A 22699-nucleotide genomic window follows, 5' to 3' on the forward strand; every position below is an offset into this window, starting at 1 on the left:
AATTTTGGGCAACTTTTTCGAGCATTTCGGCCGGAATAGCCCGAATTTCTTCGGAAATGTTGTCTTCCAAAGCTGGAATAGTTGCTGGCTTATTTCTGTAGACTTTAGACTTGACGTAGCCCCACAAAAAATAGTCTAAAGGCGTTAAATCGCATGATCTTGGTGGCCAACTTACGGGTCCATTTCTTGAGATGAATTGTTGTCCGAAGTTTTCCCTCAAAATGGCCATAGAATCGCGAGCTGTGTGGCATGTAGCGCCATCTTGTTGAAAACCACATGTCAACAAGTTCAGTTCTTCCATTTTTTTGGCAACAAAAAGTTTGTTAGCATCGAACGATAGCGATCGCCATTCACCGTAACGTTGCGTCCAACAGCATCTTTGAAAAAATACGGTCCAATGATTCCACCAGCGTACAAACCACACCAAACAGTGCATTTTTCGGGATGCATGGGCAGTTCTTGAACGGCTTCTGGTTGCTCTTCACCCCAAATGCGGCAATTTTGCTTATTTACGTAGCCATTCAACCAGAAATGAGCCTCATCGCTGAACAAAATTTGTCGATACGTAAAGCGCGAAACACATTTCGAACCGAACACTGATTTTGGTAATAAAATTCAATGATTTGCAAGCGTTGCTCGTTAGTAAGTCTATTCATGATGAAATGTCAAAGCATACTGAGCATCTTTCTCCTTGACACCATGTCTGAAATCCCACGTGATCTGTCAAATACTAATGCATGAAAATCCTAACCTCAAAAAAATCACCCGTTATAAACGAATTAGTCCATTAGTTTTGGAGATTTCGTTCTGCAATTTTGCACCCGTTCATTTCTCACTAAGAAGCTGCTCATTTGTCGGTATCACCGATATCGAACCACTATAACATATAGCTTTCTTACAAACTGAAGGATCAAGATCAAGGTCCTGTATGAAAAACTTTTTTACCTGAGGAGATATCTTCATGAAATTTGACACAGATTATTTTGCAGAGCAACCCTACAATCGTTCAGATCAGATCACTAAAACACTTAGCTGCCATACAAGCTGTTCGCAAAAATACAAGCCTTGTGTGGACAACTGTCTCATTAGACAACATAAGCAACTCTACAATCTCCGAATATACGAGGGCTGCTATATATATTTCTGGCCTAAAAATGTAAATAGGCATATTTATCATATTTGGCTCGTCTTGGAAGACCCACACGGTCGATTGCTGTTTTGTTTCGGGCTCATACGCATAGATCCATGATTCGTCACCTGTGACGTCTTTTGAAGCACCGCGATCGTATTTTTTCAGCATTTCTTTACACCAATCCACACGAGCCTTTTTTTGAGCGATTGTCAAATTGTGCGGGATCCAACTAGAACAAACCTTTTTTACGGCCAGGTGTTCATGCAATATCGAATGCATGCTGGTGGGAGAAATGCATAGACATGCCTCTATCTGAAGGTATGTTACATGACGGTCTTGCATTATCAGTTCACGTACGGCATCAATGTTTTCTGGCACAACGGCTGTTTTTGGACGACCTTCACGGAATTCGTCTTTGAGCGAGCGTCGGCCACGATTGAATTCGTTGTACCAGTTTTTCACAGTGCTATAGAATGGTGCTTCTTAGCCATACAAAGATTTTAGTTCATCGATGCACTCTTGTCGTGATAATCCACGTCGAATGTTGTGAAAAATGATCGCACGAAAATGTTCACGAGTTAATTCCATTTTTTGGCCGAGATGAATTTTTTAATTCCTTGTAAATAAAACAATTCACGATTAAATAACAAAACGTTCTGAGTGATGTTATGCTAAAAAATGTCAAACTTTCCAATGGAAATGTCAGATTGCACCTGGCAACACTTAGTGTTTCCTACGCCAGAGATATACATAGCAGCCATATGGAAAATTTTGGTATTTGACATGACATCTTTACGAAATTTGCCAAGAACTTTTGTCAAAAGCATGACTATAATCTGCGAATATAATCTCAAAATCAGAGCATATTTCTTATAACTGGGATACAAGCTGGATAATCAAACTGGAGTCCTTGCATGGAAACCTACTTTATTTGTAAAGTGTATGCCAGCTTCGGTGCAGTCGAACTTAACGTTTTTTCTTTTATTTATTTATTTTCGTTTTCAATGCTTTTAGAAAACAATAAAATTTTTAAAATTTGGAATTACTTCTATATTGTTTTGAGTTGAATGCCTTCATAATCATCACATTTGCATTTGTATGACATTTCATTACTTCACAGCTAATTTTAATATGAGCAATCAATTCGAAATAAATTAATGCGATTAAAAACTATTGTAATTTAATGTTGCGCATTTATTTACTGCTTTGTTTTTGTTGTTTATTTCATTCAACTCTATTTGCATTATAAGTTTTAACTTGCTCTGGTTGGTATTGTCATTACTTATTGTTTTTATTGCCGTGCATTTGTTGATTATTCGAGTGGAATGGCTGAACTTAACCCAGTGGTTACATATGTATATCCAATATACATATATATATATAATATATTATATTATATATATATAAATTAACATATGCATGTAAAAAAGTTCTATGAATGAATATATGATTTTTTTCTTCTTATTGGTAGACATCTATTAGAAAACGGCGGAAGCAACGTTGTAGACCTTGGATACTTGGAAATTATAAATAAAATGCAAAATATTCAATTATTCATCAAAATTTATTTTTTCACCTTCGAAGTAATCCCCACTAGATGAAATACACTCATGCCAAAGATTTTTCCAGCCCTCGAAACACTTTTCATAAACACTTTTTGGGATGGCCTTCAGTTCTTTAAGCGAATTTTGATTTCTCACTTCGATCGACTGAAAACGGGTTTCACAGAACGGTAATTTCAAATTGGAGGAAAAAAAATAAAGCGAAACTAAATTTGGCCGAGTTCGTCAGATGTTCTCATTAAAATGCCTCAATACGGCCAAATGAACATCCTTTTTGACCGTCTGATCCTCCGGAACAAATTCATGATGCACCAAACCACGAATATTGAAACAAAAACAATGACCATCGCATTGATTTTTGATCGGCTCTGGCGTGTTTTTTTTAGTTTCGGCTCGTTTTTTTCCACTCCATTCCGATGATTGTCAACTTGTCAACCCATGTCTCATCGGCAGTTATAATGCTCATGCTTCATGAATGTGGGTACGGCAATCGCACTATCAAAAATGTCCAAAGAGATCCTCTACCGAATCCAGTCGGTACACGCACGCTCCGAAGTCGCGGGATTTTTTAAAGTTTGAAAAGCCAACATTAGGAATATGTGATGGTTATTTTTGAGAAACGCACATTAGGTGGTGAAATTTTAGTTTGAATGAAAAAACAAAAATTCTTATGTTAAATGTATGGGAACCTAAAAAAAAAAATAGCGACCTCTTAGAGTTAAGCTACAGCGCCTGCCTTGAGGGAGGATTTTTTTTATGTCAATCACTAACATTTGAGGGGGTAAGAGTTGAAAAAAAAAATTCAAACATTTTTTTTAAGCACCCTAATATATGTACATACATACATATGTATATACATACATATATGCATACCTGTTTAAATCTATTCTTTTTAATTAATACATATTATATTGCCGGACAAACAATCATATTTTTTTTATTAAAAATCAAATAATCGATTTCACATTTTTATTTTGATTTGCAAATCACCAACTCATTGTAGTATTTTTTATTGGACTCGAACTTTGTAAACTTGTTGCGAACGGATGTCGATTTGATTAGGTGCGTCAGTTCGTCGGTTCAAATAATCGAAGTGCGCTGAGTGCATATTCATACACATTAACATATGTACAAATAATATATGTGGAGTTGATTCACTTATGACACATTGCATTTCTAATTAATGGTGAATAATTATAGAGTATATATATTTTCAAAAATATTCATTAATTACTGGTAATGTTGGCAGGTGAGGGCCAACCGTTTAGTTATTTCAGATTTTAGGATTTGTTAACAGTATCAACTGAACCGATTTCTTATTTAACTGTAGCCATTCAATACTGTAGCGATCCGTAATCTATACCAAATTCCATGAATACATATAGTTAGATAAAAAGGCTTTTCATTCAAAGATCTCGCAAACACGAGATGGAAGTGTTAAAATGTTTCCATCTCATCTTCTTCCATATAGTTTCTGCATCTGATATCAGATAAGTTCTTAACACTGCTGCAAGGGACGGCGTTAGAATCCCCCCAACTATGAAAAAGCTAGCATTAATGAGGGCATAATGAGGGTAAGGCAATGATCTCTTACGATCGATATTGGGCCATAATGATCTTGCGACAGCTCAGGAACCGATGTTGGTCCAGCGCTAGACAAACTTTTGTGAAGCCTAGCTATCCAGAGTAGGACACACAAGAAGAATGTAGCACCGATCCGTTTCCATTTTACTGTTAGCGGGGCTATGTCGCCTTTCCTCACCAGTTTTTATGCGTCGAACTTGGTAAAACAATCTACATATAAACAAGATTACCGATTGGAAAAAAACCTGTTTGTTGGGGGTTCCAGTGAAAATGAAAATATATCAACAAAAACTCTGGAGCTTATCGTCGATATCCGGCCAATATTCAAGTAAAGTATGTTGCATGGGTTACTCGACCTTGTAAGGGGATCCTTGAGGAATTAAACACAACGAGTGCATTCTCTAGTAGAGAAAAATTAACCATTGGTTCTGTGAACGACAGTTTCAGCAGCGAAATTTACATATTCACCGACAGATCAAAGTTTGAAATAAGAACAGGAACAGGCTATACGCAGAATACAGCTTCAAAATAAATGACCACAATTTAGTCTTTCAGGCCAAACTTGAGACATAACAGAAGGAGGTAAAGGGGCTTTTGATCTAAACAGCAAGTCCGTAAACATTCCAGTGGATAGCAAGGTGACGAATAAGGCCGTGTCAGTAGCATCAATACGAAGTCTCATTGCGATGTTTTATGCAATCAACTTCAGAAAATTGTACATTGGATTCGGCGGAATGCAGAGCATATGCAGAGAGTCATGAGACGCTGGCACATTATCTTTGTGCATGCCCAGTTTTCAGCCGGATGAGAATGGATATTTACAATTTTCATAGCCTTTTTATAACATACATTCTATAAAACTTCTATAAAGCCTTACCTAAAAATCCGAATATCTGGAGAAGTATTAATGATAGCGATTTTGGCCTTGGACCTTTTTTATAGCAAATCAAATTTCCTACAAATTTGTCATGTCCATTTTTTCTATAGCTCCTGTCATTTACGAGATATATACAAAAAAATGCGAAATTCCTGGAAAAATCGGGTTTAGAGCCCCATAGCCTTACTTAAAAAGCCGAATATCTCGAGAAGTATTAATGATAGCGATTTTGACCTTGGACCTTTTTTATAGCAAATCAAATTTCCTACAAATTTGTCATGTCCATTTTTTCTATAGCTCCTGTCATTTACGAGATATATACAAAAAAATGCGAAATTCTTGGAAAAATCGGGTTTAGAGAACCATACTACCTCGCCGATGTGAGTTACGACTTTGTTGCGCTGGGCACTTTTGTAGAGTGAACAATTCTGAGAAATATGCGTCTAAAGTCAAAGCGATGCCATAAGATACCTCTGATCTGTAGGAATTTAAAGATAGAAACTCACGATTGTAGTGCATTTTCTAAGGAAAATTTTTACAGGCCTTGGTCCAGTTCTTAATGTTAATATTAAGAGCTAAAATTTTCAGGGAATTTTTTTAGGGGTATTTCCAAGGAAATTTCGTGACAGGACCGAAAAAAAATTAATAGTTCAAAAAAAAGACATCCTAATGTACATATACATGTAGTATATTTATATATACATATGTAGATTGCTGGCAATGTCATTACAACCAATTGATGAGTGATTAGCTAGCGTTGAACTTTTGATTACTTTATTAACAAACAATACAAAAGCGCTTTAGAAGTCAACGACTTTGAAGTGCTTTTAATAAACTAAAAGGAAAATAAAATTTGCTTATTTTGCGAAATATTTTGTAATGAGATAATAAGATTTCCAACAAAAGCTTTAATTTATTATAAATAATGGTTTTTAATAGCACTGAAGCGCGCTACACAATTATTTATTTTAAATAAATAACGCCTAATGTCTCATACATATTTGCTGTTTAATATTTTAATTAGCGCGCTTCATTCGTATGGCCGCATCCAATGTCAAGTGAGCACTTGGACACAATTTAAATATATGGTCCTGTGGCGCAATGGATAACGCGTCTGACTACGGATCAGAAGATTCCAGGTTCGACTCCTGGCAGGATCGTCCATTCAATAATTGGGAAACTGAATTATTTTCCGTTTTTTTATTTACTAATTTTATATTACAAGAACGCTTTTTAACCTTTCAAAGTCGCATTTAAATTAATGTTGCAAAAATTCCACAATCCTATTTGGTTGAGTTAGTTATGTTAGTTACATTCCGAAGTGTTATATATTATTGGATAATATTCCACCGAATAGACCATGTTCAGCAGGCAGTGAAGAAAATATTGCGGCCGTAACTGAGAGTGTCTTGAAAAGTTCCAAGAAGATCCGACGACTCAAGTCATATTTTGTTCAGCGATGAGATGGCTCAATGGGTATGTAAACAATCAAAGTTGATACATTTGGCACGAAGACCAACCTGAAGAGATTCGAGAGCTGCCATTTCATTCAGAAAAAACAACGATTTAGTGTGGTTTGTGGGCCGGTGGAATTATCAGTCCATATTTCTTCAAAAATGATGCCGGTGAGAACGTAACCGTCAATAACGACCGCTACATGATATCCGACTAGTTGATGCCTGAAATTGCAGCTCGTGATCTCGGCAAGATTTGGTTTAAACAAGACGCCGCCACTACGCACATGTCGCATCAATCAATAGGTTTCGATGACATTTCGGTGAGCAGATAATTTCACGTTTTGAGCCTAACTAAAATCATGTTAGACCTTTTGCTGTGGCAGTTACTAGTCGAAATGCTGGAACGATTCATCGAGAATTGGACTCAACGGATGGAACTTCGGAATCATAGACACGGCCAACATTTGAAAGAAATAATCTTCAAAAAATAAATGCCAACGAATTTTCGCGTAAATGAAATAAACAATTCGCATTAAATTTGAAAATTCTGTGTTTTTTTCTTTATCAAAGAATGGATAATCCTTTAAATATATTCCTTGTTTTTCTTTGTCAGAAAAAGACAGCACAATACTGAGCTTGGTAGAAACTGTAGTGGTCTGATAGAAGCAAGCCGATTATAATTTTCCTGCAAATACACCATCTTTTACTTGAATATCTAGTTTAAATTCATACGTTTAGATACTTGTTATTGTGATTCTGTTCAGCTCACCCCTTTCCCACTATTTTCTGAAGGAGAAGCCCATATTGGGAACTGAATTTAAGTTCAAAAAACCAAATTTCTATACTTGAAACTCGTCTTTGAATATTCATAGCTGAGTCAAATTAAAAAGTTTTCCATACACACACGATTTCGAATAGCGGAAAATATTGGTTCTTCAAACCATGTGTTGATTACATTACCTAACCTTCTTTATTTTTAGTTCTATTCTTTTCTGGCCAAAGATAAAACGCGCATTTGTCAAACTTTGGCCGCGAGCCTCCGTGGCGCAATTGGCTAGCGCGTTCGGCTGTTAACCGAAAGGTTGGTGGTTCGAGCCCACCCGGGGGCGCACAACTTTTTTGCTGATTTTTTTCGCTCTTCCTTTTTATGCTTTGCTTGAAATTCTTACCCGTTTTTTGTGTGACTTATATAATAGTATATTCAAAATTGGTAGAATTTCATTTCACAAAAAATGTATTTTTTAAGATTTTATTTTGCTTTTATTGGTTACACAGTTACACTAAAACATCCCACGCGGCATGAGTAATATAAAGTTTAAATCGAAAATAAATGCGTTTATTTCCGAAAGTGCATTGAACTTGCTGCGTGTCGCGAGTGAGTGAACAAATATTTTGTACATATGTACATAATTAATCTACACAAAATTATTATTTGCGACGCAATTCATCAAATGACAGCGACAAGCCGGCGTGCAGTCGCTTAAACAGCTAGCCCACGAGAGAAAACGTCATTGGCGTTCAATTCGCGCTATAGTCAAAGGCTACGTATTGTTGTTGTGTGGAATTCCAATGCGCGCAAACACGTATAATTTAATTATCCACCGAAAAAGTGCATTTGTCTTATTTTCGTGCTCGTCTCATGTTGTCTCTCGTCTCACTGCTCATTAACGTTTGCCCACAGCACTACACTCCCACACATGTTTTTTGTTTTTTTTTTGTCATTTTGCTACTTTTTGTGCGTTGTGTGTGTTTTATTTTTGTTCGGCTCATTGTTCATTACTTTAATTGAGAGACTAATTAAGTGTCAAGTCGTCGTGTGAGTGCGTCGCAGGGAGCAAGCGCTAAGACGAAGAAGTTTAATGTTTTGGTCAATTCGTTGTCGTTGTCGGTGCGTTTGTTCATTGTTGGCTTGCATTCATTCAATAAATCTTCTGCAGTCATAACTATAAGTGGTAAATACTCGTAAAGTATTTTTATGGGCATTTAAGTGTCGCCATATAACGTGAGAGTTGAGGCTCATGGCGCACTTCTTCTTCATGGTGTGCTTACTACCTATATAAAAGCGCCGTACATACATATTTATGCATACATGCATACATACGTACATACATGTAGTTATATATCTACAAGTTCTTATATCACCTCAGGTGTGCGAACACGAGCTAATTTTAGCCAGTAATTAAGAATTTTATTACAGAACTGATTATCTAATATTATGTTTATGTATATGTTTTCCTTCTATTCCAGCTCTTGGTCTATCAGTGATTTTTATGTAAGTATTATTTTAATAAATGTTATTTGTTAATATCATACAGAATTTTTTGATGAAACTTTGAGTGGTTAAGTGGGTGTTAACGGCCGAAAAAATGCGTATTTTCACCCATTTTTTCATATATGTAATAAATGAATTAATTCATTACAACTTTTGAGCATATCAAAGAGCAACATTTGAACAATATTTTGTGAATTTTTCAAAAAAGTTTTTTTTTTTTAAATTCAGCTGGTTTTAGAAGGCACCGCCCAAAAACGTCAGCATAAAGCTCTGACCACAAAGGCGGCGGCATGACACGACTGCACGACAGCGAAATTTCGTTGTCGGCAAATGTTGTCTTGAAGCGAGCATTATAAACCTTTTAAAGGTGGCAGCGATAGATCAGCTGTTGTCTGAATAACTAATAAACAGTGTGTGTTTGAATTTTTGACAGATACTATGAATTCCAAACTATATTCCAGCATAGGAAAATTCATCAAGTTACCTTGCTGTCTCCGGATCGAAAAGCCACCAACCAGATCAATCATGTTGTGACTGATGGAAGATACGTCTCCTGTCTTTTACACGTGCGTACGCTCCGAGGACCAGTCTCCTGTTGCCGCGAAAATACGCACCCGGCTCTGCGCAGCAAAAAAACGCACGTCAACAAATACAAGGAAGGTTCGACGTCGAGAAGCTGTAATCACAACAGACAGCCGAAAGATTTTCCGCTCTATTTGCACTCCTGCTCTCTGAGAACACTCAACAGCAACCCGGTATAAGGGAACTGTGGGCCGGCATTTGAAGCTCCTTACGTACATTGGTTTTCAGAAAAGGCAAATGAACAACTGGTACGATGCCTACCTCGCAACGTACCAAACCACCACAACACATGCGGGAAGGGATAGATGCCGAGAGTTCAAGAGGGAAGCGATACGCATTTGCAGTCAAAAGAGAGAGAGAGGCCGAAATTCGTGAGTACGAAGAGTTTGACAAGCTGGCCTACAGGGGTAATGCTCTAAAATTCTTCCAAAACTGAATTGAAATTATAGAGTGAACACTCTCCAGCCTGCTGATTGTCAGTAAAAGCATAATATCCGGAGATGGTGAACCCTATTCACCAATCGCTGACGATGGAGCGGACGTTTCATTGCTCGACCGTGAAGAAGTTCGAATGACAATTACCCGCCTGAAGAACAACAAAACCGCGGGGGCTGAAGGATTGGCGGCCGAAATTCTTTGTAGAATATGGGCGGACGAAAGCATGCCCGACAATTGGAATTTAAGTGTGTTCTGCCCAATAAAAAGGGAGACCTCACAATCTGCGCCAATTATCGTGGGAGAAGCCGTCTCAGCATCGCATATAAGGTTCGACGTTGAGCAATACCAAAAGTTCTGTCAGGATCGGAAAACCTCTGCTGTTCGATGCCAAACGAGGTTTCAGATAAGGCGACTCCCTGTAGTGCAACTTCTTCAATCTACTGTTGACATAACATAACAACCGCGCTGTTAGACCGTAGTTAATTTGGTCTGCCAGTATTAACACCAACAACAACTTCCGCCTCGAAATCTGATCTTGAACAACTCTTTCCAACAGGTACTAATCAGGTCGGACTCGGTAGATAATTAAGAAGTAAATAAAGGCCAAATTCTACAAGTCACTCATCATCTTCGTCCTGCTATATAGTGCAGAGGCATGGACAATGATGGCATCTGATGAGCCGGCGTTACAAGTTTTCGAGAGAAAAGTTCTGAGTTAATATTAGAACATTGGATTTTACTTTCTTCAATTTTATTACAATACTTTAATATCCAATAGGTATGTATATTCCTACTCCTTAACATACATTGTTCATCATACGCTCTGGTGACCATAATATTCACCACACCTTTTGCACTACTTATATGTACTATATACATATATGTAAACAAAAACTCGCGACATGAAATCTCAATAGCTCGCCAGCTAAACGCTGACACAGTTCAGCAGATTTCACGATTTTAGCGCGACGTCACGAGGTAAAATCAATTGTCCTGCACAACCCAACGAATTTGATGGTTCACTACACATACCAAGAACACAGGTGGCTGCACACATACATACACATACATATATTCTAAACTTGTATTTGTTTGTGCGCGAAAGTAAATATAAATATTGTCTGCAAGGACAATGACATGTGCACACAGCCACACACACACACATATACACTCAAATAACCATCAAATGCCGCGGCAGACAACCGTGTCGCTACGTGACAGGCGAGACGCGTCCTTGCCACTGTTAAATAAAAAGCTAAATAGGAGCAACACCGTCAAAAACAAATACACACAACAACAAATTTCATGTTGTTGTTATTAGTGTGGTAATTTATTCATAAACTCAAGTCATGGCGTCTGGCATGACTTTTTCGGGCCACCACCACAGACCTAAAATTCAGAAACACACACACACATTCAATAACAAATATTTACTAGTAAAGGCCAATGCACATGGCTCGTAACAGACATTTAGTTTAATATGTATATACATACATACATATTTGTTTAGGTTCACATTCGTCTGCTCGTCTGTTAGTCTGTTACACTGCGTTTATTTGTTCATATTTCTGTGCCTTTTGGCCTGTCTGCTAACCCCACCTGTGTCCCCTTGTCCTTTCTGCCTTTGGTTTGCGCTTTTTTGGTTGTCTGTAGTAATTTCGAAAAATCACAAAAAAAAACTGTAAATATTTCTCACACAGGTGGGCGACCTTTCATCGATCCAAAAACCGAATGAATACCAGAACAAAGGCGTAACAAATAACAGTTGAAAAGAAAGAAAAAAGTAATAGAAACTGCCAGACATTTTTGGCATTTTATTGTGCACTACATTATTCATGCATTATTATAGCGGCTTGAGGGAATTCGCGCTGCTTTCTGGGTTAATAACACGTGCTTATTCCAGTATATTAGATATTTTGTCACACTAGCGCTAGCTCATATTGTTGTGCGGTTTTTATATAACTTTCAGTGGGATAAAAGTAAATCGTTGTACGATAACTTCGACTGCAACGAAGATAGAAGTTCGGGTGTCATCGAACATTTTAGACTCTCGCATGATGAAGTGATAATCGAGATTTCATTGCCCGTCATTTACATATTTTTTTATTTTGTTGTAAAATTAATTAGATTAGTAGTTCCTGAGATATGGTTTTTGGTCCATAAGTGGGCGACGCCACGCCCATTTTCAATTTTTAAAAAAAGCCTGGGTGCAGCTTCCTTCTGCCGTTTCTTCCGTAAAATTTAGCGTTTCTGACGTTTTTTGTTAGTCGGTTAACGCACTTTTAGTGATTTTCAACTTAACCTTTGTATGGGAGGTGGGCGTGGTTATTATCCGATTTCGTCCATTTTTGAACTGTATATGGAAATGCCTGAAGGAAACGACACTATAGAGTTTGGTTGACATAGCTATAGTAGTTTCCGAGATATGTACAAAAAACTTAGTAGGGGCGGGGCCACGCCCACTTTTCCAAAAAAAATTACGTCCAAATATGGCCCTCCCTAATGCGATCCTTTGTGCCAAATTTCACTTTAATATCTTTATTTATGGCTTAGTTATGACACTTTATAGGTTTTCGGTTTTCGCCATTTTGCGGGCGTGGCAGTGGGCCGATTTTGCCCATCTTCGAACTTAACCTTCTTATGGAGCCAAGAAATACGTGTACCAAGTTTCATCTCAATTTTTACTCAAGTTACAGCTTGCACGGACGGACGGGCGGACGGACAGACAGACATCCGGATTTCAACTCTACTCGTCACCCTGATCACTTTGGTATATATAACCCTATATCTGACTCTTTTAGTTTTAGGGCTTACAAACAACCGTTATGTGAACAAAACTATAATACTCTCCTTAGCAACTTTGCTGCGAGAGTATAAAAATTATAGAGATGCTTTCGACAAAATTTTGTCTCAAATTTCCGGAAGATGTTTCGTTAAATAAAAGAATTTCCATGAATTTGATCGTTCAGTTTGAATAGCAGCTATATGTGATATCGCTCTTGAAGAGGAAAAGATGTGTACAAAATTTCTGACCGATATCTCAAAAGCTGAAGGACTAGTTCACGTATATACAGACAGATCGATAGACGGACATGGCTCTTAGCTCGTCCAGCTGATCATTTAGATATACGTATATTTTTTAGGATCTCTGACGTTTCCTTTTAGGTGTTAAAAGACCCTTATCAAATTCTCTCTAAAGAGGAGACACATAAAAAGTAAAGACTTATGGATCTTTGCTTAGTATTTTCGTTACCGAATTCTATTCTGGTATACTCCGTTTGGTGAGTTGGTTGATTGAAAAGGACAAACACAGGAAAGGTGGAGTGACTATACTTAAGTCATGATTAGCACTATTATGCTCCCAAGATCTAACCAATTTAGTCTTGTTGAGCGACTCTATAGATTTCACAAAATGTCTTTTCGACCATTAACTATCCTATCTTTTTATGTGGAGAAATGTGAAAATATCTTGTCTCAAATGGCTGAAGGCTGCGTATACACAGAGCTAACATTATAGCGTTCATCATCTTCCGCGCAAGCTCTGCATTCTGCTCACTGTACGTACTTTGCCAAGTTACTGAAGTTCTGATCTTAGAGGTAGTGATGTGATGACTACTGTAAGTAAAAAATAATATATTGTAATAATCTTTCTATGTCAAGAAGGATACTATTCATAAGTCCAGCCAAACATACATTTGCTATTCACCATCACGCTTTTATAAACACGACCGGTAGTTCGTCGCACTCGGAGCTACGTTGTTATTTAGCCGTGAACTTGAACTTCAACTTTAATTTTTATCTCGAAGCGGTCTTCTATTTCATGAATTTGATCGATGTTTCGGGCCAGCAGGTTGAAAAACGTGTTATTATACCATAACTTATTTTCTAGCCTACAGTTATTATGCCTTTCATTAAAAAAAAGGCATTCTCTCAGGTCTAAGTAATGCTCTCGATTAACATATTAAGAGCAGACGTAACTTTCATTTTTTTATAATGACGTAGGATTCTTTACCGCTGAAATCGTGGAACCTACGTCACAACGTCTCAAGTCTGAAATTTTGTAATGTCAGAGGACAATTTTGCTAATTTTAAGAGAGATTAATTCGGATACTTCATCCAATCCATTGAACTCCGAAGCTCCTAGATATCTAAGCGGGGTTCTAGATAAGACCAGCCAGAAGAGGTGCTAATTTTAAGAGACATTAATTTGGATACTTCATCCAATCCATTGAACTCCGAAGCTCCTAGATATCTAAGCTGGGTTCTAGATAAGACCAGCCAGAGGAGGTGTTCTAGTCCCTACGGACTCAATTAGTATGAGATGTGTTAGATGTGCCATTTTGATATACTATCGGCAGACCTTTAAATCTTATATCACATACCAGTGTTGTGTTAAAATCATTAGTGCTCTCAACGAAACTACCTTTCTTCGTTATACTTTTTATTCATAGGCATTCAAGGTTACGTATCCAATATGTTTTCTTACACTCTCCTAGTTTCCTTACTCCCTTCGGACCTGCAGCTGCGGCAAGTGCTGTTATAGGACGTTCTCATTTTTAGCGCATGTTCTTCAAATGCCTAATGTCCCTTAATGGTAGCTATAAGTCTGTATACATTTTTGGACCCACATATGTTATAAGTTCTTGATTCTTGTCTTGTCACATTTTGGCCTTGTCTGCTACCTGCTTATTTTATTGAGCTCTCTCTTAATCAGTCCTAACAGACATGATATTATCTCCGCCTCGAACTCGTCTAAAGAAGCTCTTGACTTACCAGTGAGCTTAAAGCCTTCTTACATTTGTTTACTAAACTGGAGATGATCTTCGGCTACTAGTGCCACCCATCTATCTGTTTAAATGGTCTCTTTCTGTATCGTTCCTTAGTTGTTCAGTAGTACTTCACAGGCCTTCTCTATGCCTAGTATTTTCGCTTGGAAGAAGCTAGTTCATTGCGGTAGTATCCTCCTCCCCTACTAAACCTCTTTTACATTTACGTCTCAGCACCTTTCCTTACCGCAAAGGTTTTAGCCTGGCAGTTATCGCAGTATTCCGGCAGTTTGAAGGGTCGCCCGAACTCTAACTTCGCGCAATAGATCCCGACGTTCACTTCATCAACCATTTTTGATACGTTCGTGGCACACATAATAGATCCAGTTCAGGGTATAAAAATGAAGACGACGAAAAAAGTCTATTTCCACAAACTCGTATTGTACATAACCGGCAAGTTGATTTTACATTGAAAAGCTATGCCATGTACACTCAAGTGCTCATGTGTGAAAATCATCTGCTGCATAGACAAACAACAACAAAACGCAAACGCCAAAAAGACGTTGAGCAAATCAAAATTCACAACTAAACGCGAAGGAAATGTAAATGCAAAAGAAACGTGCGATTACGAAAATAAATTGAAGAAACATAAAAATTGCATGCGAGGCATATACACAAACAAAACCAAAAAAAAAAAAATAAAATAACAATAACAACAACCAAAGTGAAAACGTTCGACGGCAGACGTGGGACGTGGGACGTCGGCGGCCGTCTTGACTGCAATGACGGTTGCGGCGGCAACGACGGACAAGTTGAATGACATAAAACAACGATTGACCTTCAACTCTGCGACTGAACCCTTAGTGGGGGAAGACACAACAGCAACAGCAACAGCAAAAATGAAAAATTGAAAAATAAATTTGCTCGAGTCAGCGACAACAACAACTACGGGAGCAGACAAGCAATTGCAGCAAATGTGTATATGTGTGTGTGTCTAGCGATTGCCAGGCGATTGCGGCGACAGCATAGGAGGAAGACGCGCTGACGGCGCAAAAGTGAAAAATGAATAAAATGAAAAGTGTATAATTTTGTTTTCTTACACGCCGTCGCGCACAACATGCAATACGTTTATGCCCACTTGGCAACAACAATCGCAACAACAACACAGGTGTGTGTTCAGCGACGTCGGCAGGGAGGAGTCGCTGTGGCTTGAGGCAGATGAGCGCGCATAGGCAAACAGGTCGGCCGACAAGATGTTTGGGGAGGCAGCTAAGCGCAACAAACACACACACACGCACACAGTGATTCATTTATATGTGTGTATTTGTTGTAAGTATGTGCACCTTAATGCGATTCTGTATGTTTGCATTTGTCTACGAGCATTTTTGCATATTGGCATACAAACATTATTTCAGCGAATTTGCATAGTCGCTTGTACGTTTTTTAGTGCAGCGTCTGCTTTTCTCGTCTTATTTTGTATTTATTTCTTTCTTTGAGTTTGTTTTAGTTGTTATTCGTGCACTATGAATAGTCGTAGCAGGCATGGATAAGCGCAGATTGAATTACAGGGTTGCATTCGCGTGCGAAATAATTGCATCAGATAGCTAACGACAACTGCAAATACCTAAAAGTCCGAATTTTCTTACTATTTGTATTTGTGTTTGTTTTTGCGCTTTAAACGGGGTATATGAAGTGGGGCCCGAAGTTTCTCATACACAGAAGGAAACGTCGAAGACCCTGTAAGGTATAAAGGATCAGCATAACGTGCTGAATCGATTTAGAAATGCCCATCTGTCGGTATAAACAGAGACTAGTCCTTTAGTTTTTCCGATCTCGATCTAAAATATAGCATACTTCTTATGCTTTCCAAGAAACTGCTCATTTGGCGGAACCGCCGATATCGGACCAGCACAGTAGTAGTATACAACCATGTCGCCTTATATCTCAATGCCCAAAGAACCAAAAATCTTCCGCCGAACCTTTCTCTCGTTACGCCGACTCATAGGATGTGGTCATCATCACCGTCCTGCTATGTGGGGCAGAGGTGCTATATGGTGCCGACTCATCAGATGTCACCGTCCATGTCTCTGAACCATATAGCAGGACGGTGATGATGAGTGACTTGTAGAGTTTGGTCGTCGAGAGAGGAATTTACTTTTCAATTGTCTACTCAGTCCGAAGTAGCGCCTGTTGGCAAAAGTTATTCTGCGCTGTATTTCGGGCCTAACGTTGTTGTTGGTGTTAATGATGGTTCCAAGATAGACGAAATTGTCTACGGCTTCGAAGTAATGACTGTCAACAGTGACGTAGGAGCCAAGACACGAGTGCGACGACTGCTTGTTTGATGACAGGAGATATTTCGTCTTGCCCTCCTTCACTACTAGACCCCTTTGCTTTGTTTCTTTGTCCAACATGGTGAAAGCAAAACTAACGGCACGGTTGTTATGGCCATTGATATCGATGTCATGTGTTCCCACGACAGCCGGTTTTACGCACCGGAATTAACCAAGGGCTGTTTTTTCGCCGATCTAAAAAAAAATATCATTGTCTCATAGTAGTCCTATCTAATGGCAGTTTTGGTCATGCTAAAGGCTTCCCCAAAGCTATCCTACTTAACTGCTTCTTCAGTAAAGTCTATCGTATACTGCTGATAAGTTTTAGGAATATTCCTTTTATATATTTATCAAGTTCCATCCATTAAGTACTTAGCCTACGAAGGAATACTATGATTTCTTGGAACATGGGGGTTATTTCTAAACATAGTATCCATATCGGATAACTACTTCCATATTAAAGTTACCTGGGTGCCTGACTGCAGCGGAATCGTCGGATACTGTAAAGCCGATGAGATTGCAAGAAAGGCATCCTTACCCAAATTCCATTAATATGAGAACGAACGGAGTTCCCCTGTCTTCGTGCATTGGGGTGCTGGATCGATGGACTTCGGGGCGCTCAACCATTCCATTGAACTGCTAACTCTTAGCAAAGCTCACAACGCACTCACATGGTGAAGAGTAAACATTTTGGAAGAAGCAACTTGTCACAGCTCCACAGTTAGGTCTAAAGACTTAACTCAACTTCTTTAACCTATCTGGAAGATATATTTTCAGGAGGTTTGCAATGTTGGCTTCATTTCACTTTAATTTCTATTCCGAGAGCCATCTTAGAAGCTAGTTCCCCGGGTAAAAGCCAGAGTTTCGACTATTTTATGGTCTACAATGGGTTGGAGCTTCCTCAATGGCCCTGAAAAGACTTCGGCTTACGCTTAAATAGCGTCAAAAAAGTATGCTTTCTGTTCGATTCATTTAGCAAAAGAACGGTCCAACTGCTTTAACCCATCCTAAAAATACGAAGCCTGCAGAGTGGGTTCCCGGACTGCTTTTCTAACTGGGACAGTGTTCTTAGCAGCGAGTAAATTGCGTGAAGTCTAGAGGTTCGAATCTTCCTTGGGATATTGCGTAATCCAATGGAACCATGCTTCGTCGGCGGTCGCTAAATGATCCGGATAATTCCTCTAGATTCTTTCTGACAAGGATACTGTTCTTTACAGCGAGTTCATTGCGTAAAGTCTACAGATTCGAATACTCTTTGGGCTATTGTGTGTATCACTGGACCCATGCTTCGTCCACGGTTTGGGAAACGATGCGGAAAATCCTTTTGAAAAAAAAAAATGATTAGCCGCCATAAAAACCCACTTTCCAGCCTCCATGGTGACTAAGTTGCTCTTCCAACCCAAATCTCTGCTGGGTAGAGTCTACTCAGGAGCGAATTTCCTGGTTGAAGTCTACAATTGCCTCTTTCAACTCGAATTTTTGCCCGGAAGCGTCTTCTTAGGAGCGACTTCTTCGGTTGAAGTCTACAGTTTCAACTATTTCTCGGTCTCTAGTGTTTATCAGTACATTCATATTTCGTAGACTGTGAAAATAACATCGAGACTTTAGTTACGTATTCTCCTTGAAGACTTTTGCTCCAAATTTGCCATTGTGATCTGGTAATAAAAGTAAGGAAGTGATAGTAATATGCGGCTGGAAGTAGGTATAGATTCAGAAAACGGAGAAACTTCGAGGTTAAAGGAAAATTATGCAATAAAATTAATAAGAAATAATATCAAGAAAGTTTAAGTAGTAAAATTACGGCAAACTTAGACGTCTATTATGAGAAAAATATATGAGAATATAGGATATCCAGATTGAATATAGCCGAAAGCAGATTAACAGAGTGGTCATATGAGCATAACAAAATCTAGAGAAGTGTGGAGGATTCCTTTTTTTCTTGCATATTAAGTGTTTTCAAGAATCTCTGTGCTATTTTGCAAATGCTCAGTCAGAACCCTGCAAAGCGTAATGTGATAATTGGCTCTTATGAGTGCGCTAATTACATATTCTTGCTGCGAGCTTGAAAAAAATATCGAGAAACTTTCCTTCGCTTCAAACATCAACGTGAAAACCCGTATGGAGTATGCGCAAACAATAATATGCACACACACTGCTGCAAAAGTGTATTATATGAATTTGCATGCATCAGTCAAAGTGCAACCCTCCATTGCATTTGCACAGGGAAGTTGATAGGCACTTGATGGGACCTGCCTCAATGCACCGTAAATTAGGGTTTGTGAAATGCACGGATGCAAACATGTACACATACATAAGTACATATATACATATGTATGTATATAATATAATATAATATGTATGCAAGTATACTTTACAACTTCATTAATACTTTCACATTGCATTCCGCACATTCTTTGAAGAGATGCTAGTCGCTTACTTGAGGTTGTTGTAGTAAACCTAGGTAAAGTTGATGAGTTGCCATAGCTTTTGAATAAATTTTTGTTAAATATATTTTAAATTAGTTGACGATATAGAGATATTCAAACATTTATTAGTTCATAGTTTGATAGATATGAAAAATTCAAGTTCCCAGAAGAACCACTATGATATAAACTGAGCGATCAAAACCATGTTATTGTATAGAAAACATTTTGATTTGACAAGATACCTTTACGAAATTTGGCACAGACCATTGTCCCAACCGATAGATAAACAGTTTTCTGCTCGACTTACACTCCTGCTCTCTGAAAGCACTCATCAGAAACACGGTATAAGGGAACTGTGGCACGACATTTCAAGCTCCTTGATCACAGCTGCAAGCGAAACCATTGTTTTTCGGAAAGGTCGAAAGAACAGCTGACGCGATGAGGACTGTCGTGTCGCTGTGGAGAGAAAACGGACAGCCTACCACACAATGTTGCGGTCGATCACAACACGAGCGGGAAGAGAGAGATAGCTAGAGTTGAAGAGGGAAGCAAGACGCATTTGCAGACAAAAAGAGAGAAGCCGAAATGCGTGAGTACAAAGAGCTTGACAAGCTGGCCGACAGGGGTAATGCTCGAAAATTCTATGAAAAGAGGCAGCGGCTAACAGAAGGTTTGAAGACCGGAGTATAGTCTTGTAGAACCCCCAGAGGTGATCTATTGACTGATGGCCAGATCATACTCAAATTAAGGAAGGACATTTTTACAACCTGCTGAATGGCAGTGAAAGCGTAACACCTGACGATGGCGAACCCGATTTCCCAATCGATGATGGAGGAGCGGACGTTCCATTGTCCGACCATGAAGAAGATCGAAAAGCAATTACCTGTCTAAAAAACAACAAAGCGGCAGGGGCCGACGAATTACCGTCCGAGCTATTTAAATATGGCGGCGAAGAACTGTCAAGGTGCATGCGTCAGCTTCTTTGCAAGATATGCTCGGGATGAAAGCATGCCCGATGATTGGAACCTAAGTGTGCTCTGCTGAGTCCACTAAAAGGGGACGCCACAATCTATGACAATTACAGTGGCATAAGCCTTCTTAATATCGCATAAAGGGTCTTATCGAACGTAGTGTGTGAAGCCCACTGTCAACGAAATGATTGGAGCTTATCAGTGTGGCTTTAGATCTGGAAAATCTACTATCGACCAGATTTTCACAATGCGCCAAATGTTAGTAAAAGTCCGAGAAAGGAAGATCGACACACAGCACCTCTTCATAGATTTTAAAGTTTCCTTCGACAGCACGAAAACGAACTGCCTCTATGCCGCTATGTACGAACTTGGTAACCCCGCAAAACTAATACGACTGTGTAAGCTGCCGCTGAGTAACACCAAAGCTCGACTATAACGGAGAAGGACCTCTCCGCACCGTTTGATACTAAGCGAGGTTTCAGACAATGAGACTACCTATCGTGTCACTTCTTAAAGCTATTGCTGGAGAAAACAATACGAGCTGCAGAGCTAAATAGTGAAGGTATAATCTTCCTAGATATTGTTATCATTGTCCTCAACAACCGCGCCGTTAGTTTCTGCTTTCTACAGACTGGATAAGGAAGCGAAGCGTATGAGTTTGGTTGCGAACGAGGACAAGATGAAATATCTCCTGCCATCCGAAATCATAAGTCGTAGATATATGTAGATCAGCGAAACAAGAGACGGCGGCTGCGCTTGCTAGGTCATCTCCACTCTGTTGGAAAGATCGGTTGGAGAAGGACCTGGCTACACTTGGTATCTCAAATTGGCGCCAAATGGCGGAGAGACGAAACGAAATTTAGTCATCTTCTCGAAACTTAGTCATCATTGTAACTCAACCTAAAATATCTGCAGTTTTTCCAGATCAGATCACTATATCATATACATATGTACATATCTGCCATTGAAAGGAAATAATCAAAATCAAGCTCTTGTATAAAAAACTTCTTTAACTATGAAGGGTATTCTAACTTTCGTGCTGCCGAAGTTAACGTTTTTTCTCGGTTTTACTAGGCCCTACAACTCGCAGCGCTGTTATTGCGTAGTAACTTTACTCAGCATTCACATCTTTCACATAATTACACATACAAGCACACACACAACAACTGCAACGGCACATAACAACAATTTCGCTACTCACCGGCTTCTGCTCGGCAGTGCTTCTAATTCTCCAGATTTTTTCTTTTCGTTACAATTTATTTCAATTAGATATGTTTATAGATATAATATGTATTCAAGTAGTTGTGTGTGTATGTGTATTAGCATTCTTCCAACACTGCTTTTTATCACATATTCCTCTATCGTTTACGTTTGCTTGTTTCGGCGCGTATTTCGCTCAATTGCTGCTTGCCATAAAAATAGCCGGCACAAAAGCTCTGGCTACACACCAAAACTGGTTTTACTTCCCTTCTGTGTGCTTTGGCAGCTCTTTCACGGCCTTCTGTTGTATTTATAATAAACTCGTTCGATCTTTTCCTCACACGCTGCAGACATTGCATACTTCGTCGTCGTCGTCGTGTACTCCACGTTGCTTGGCGTCGCTACACACACACACACAACGCCCATTATGCTTGTTTGTATGTGTGTGTGTTTGTTTGTTTTGCGGTTTTAAGCTCTGTTTAATTTTCCTGTTGGCAACATATTGCCGTATATGCAAGCGAGTATTGCAATTTGTTGTTATTGGTGTTATTGTTGTTGCTGCTATTGTGGTTGTCGCGTTTTTGCATTTTGCTGTTGACTTTGTAACATAGTTTTGTTGAGCACCACTTGTTTAGCTGCCATTTCAACATTTCCAGCTACAACTTTTCATTTTGTTTGCTCTCCTTTGTTGCAGCAACACAACTGGTTTTAATGGTTTTGATTGCTGCGCTATGCTTCTATGCGTCTAACTTACTTTCCGCTTAGTGTCTTTGTTCATTTTCTGGTTCTAAACAAGATTTCGCTATGTTTTGCTGACTTGAAGACAAACTGTCATGATACGTTGTTTGGTTAGGTGGGAAGGATGAGGCTTCAAAGTAGAGTCGTTGACGAGGATCGGCTCGGTTGGAGAATAGCGTATGTTTTAGGTGAACACCTGTCAAATGTTTTCAATAACTACTTCTTTCTTGGGAATAACGTTAAATAACATGCCTCAACCCTCCGCTGACCCTTTACAACTGATGAACCCTCTCTTTTTGAGAGCAAAGAGATCACTAGATCGATCGATCTTGGGCTTAAATGCTTTTGCGACAGTGCAAGT

General features: G+C 38.9%; 1 protein-coding gene and 2 non-coding genes across 3 annotated transcripts in view; all 3 read left to right on the plus strand.

The window, feature by feature from the left end:
* The first annotated feature begins 6242 nt into the window (after nt 1-6242).
* Trnar-acg (transfer RNA arginine (anticodon ACG)) lies at nt 6243-6315 on the plus strand. The gene has a single exon. It is a non-coding gene; the product is annotated as a tRNA-Arg (tRNA).
* A 1332-nt stretch (nt 6316-7647) lies between these two features.
* On the plus strand, nt 7648-7721 carry Trnan-guu (transfer RNA asparagine (anticodon GUU)). Its single transcript has one exon. It is a non-coding gene; the product is annotated as a tRNA-Asn (tRNA).
* Nucleotides 7722-8857: 1136 nt separating this feature from the next.
* The window catches only part of LOC105226312 (ecdysone receptor), a 319570-nt gene continuing 305728 nt past the window's right edge, over nt 8858-22699 (plus strand). Inside the window, exon 1 of the mRNA XM_011205141.4 lies at nt 8858-8884. The gene's annotated coding sequence lies outside the window, so the exon portion shown is untranslated. The remainder of the gene's footprint in view (nt 8885-22699) is intronic.

The sequence above is a fragment of the Bactrocera dorsalis genome, chromosome 3 (genome assembly GCF_023373825.1).
Source record: "Bactrocera dorsalis isolate Fly_Bdor chromosome 3, ASM2337382v1, whole genome shotgun sequence".
Classification (NCBI taxonomy): Eukaryota; Metazoa; Arthropoda; class Insecta; order Diptera; family Tephritidae; genus Bactrocera; species Bactrocera dorsalis.